The sequence below is a fragment of the Oxyura jamaicensis genome, chromosome Z (genome assembly GCF_011077185.1).
Source record: "Oxyura jamaicensis isolate SHBP4307 breed ruddy duck chromosome Z, BPBGC_Ojam_1.0, whole genome shotgun sequence".
Lineage (NCBI taxonomy): Eukaryota > Metazoa > Chordata > Aves > Anseriformes > Anatidae > Oxyura > Oxyura jamaicensis.
The window spans coordinates 46,401,186-46,402,652 of record NC_048926.1 but is presented as its reverse complement, the minus strand read 5'-3'; positions in this window follow the sequence as shown (position 1 = coordinate 46,402,652).

Below are 1,467 nucleotides of genomic sequence, written 5' to 3'. Positions count from 1 at the left end.
TTGCCTTGCCTTGCCTTGCCTTGCCTTGCCTTGCCTTGCCTTGCCTTTCTTTTCCTTTCCTTTCCTTTCCTTTCCTTTCCTTTCCTTTCCTTTCCTTTCCTTTCCTTTCCTTTCCTTTCCTTTCCTTTCCTTTCCTTTCCTTTCCTTTCCTTTCCTTTCCATTCCTTGCCTTGCCTTGCCTTGCCCTGCCTTGCCTTGCCCTGCCTTGCCTTTCCCTTCCTTGCCTGGCCTTGCCTTGCCTTGCCTTGCCTTGCCTTGCCTTGCCTTGCCTTTCCTGCCTTCCCTTCTTGCTTTTTGTGTTGCCTTGCTTTTCCTCTTTTCTTTCCTTGACTTTTTTGTTGTTGTTTATTTCTCTCATAATAAAAACAACAACAGCAAAACATGCAAGAAATTGATAGTAGAGAGTACAAACATTTATGAAGCCACATGTTTATGGATTTTGTTCATGCTGTGTAATAGTAAATGTATATACACTAATACAAAAAAATTTAGAGCTCCAGTGATAATAGGGTTTGTGACTATTTGCAGTATATTGTGAGGATTCTCTGCTGTCTTGTAATATAAGAGGACATCTGGTAGCCTTCCCAGCAGGCAAGACACTAATAAAGTACTTTTCTTGGATGACCAAGCAGCTTTTTAGGAACTTTATTATCTTTGGAACCTCCCTCATTCTTCACATTTGGTTGAAATTTATAAAGAGAATGAAAAGTTGTAGGGATGGGATGAAGTAGAGAATGAAATAGTTGAATGCAGTTATAATTGTCATGCCTTAATCATTTAGGGAACCAGGTTAAACTGTATGACTTTTTCTTCATTTACTTAATTTATTGGAGTCTCTGACAGATAATAGTTGTCCTGTTCTGCCTTGTGTGACATCCACTTAGCCTTTCTTTACTACATATATACTATATTATATCTCTCAGAAGTTTTTTGAAGTTTTGACAAACTCAGATGGCATAATAATGGGTACTGCAAACAAAGGATAGATATAAATTCCTTTCAGTACTACACCGGATTTAAGGAACGACATGGTAATCAATAAGCTGTTGTTGCAAGTCTAACTGCAGAAAAGAAGCACACAAATCCTGACACTTTCAAATATGTCTATCTGGAGTAAACATAAAGAAAATAAAAGTTGTTCCTGTAATCATTATATTGTTTCTCTGTAGCACAACCTTCCAAATATTTGAATAACTGAAAAATTTCTAAAATGAACAATTGTAAATGAACAAAAATTGAACAAGACTGCTTGTAATTTGAAATTCCCAATTCTTTGTCAGTACAGCTGTATAAACCGTCTCCATCTGAGGGTATGAGGTTTATTAACAAAACAGTAATGAGTGCAAGACACTCTCCCCCTCCCCCTTGCCCCTTTCCCTCTTTTTCAGGTACATTTCTCCCCCCCCCACTTTTTTTTTTTTTTTTTTTTTTTAAGACAACACAAGACAAATACTTTTCTCACTTACA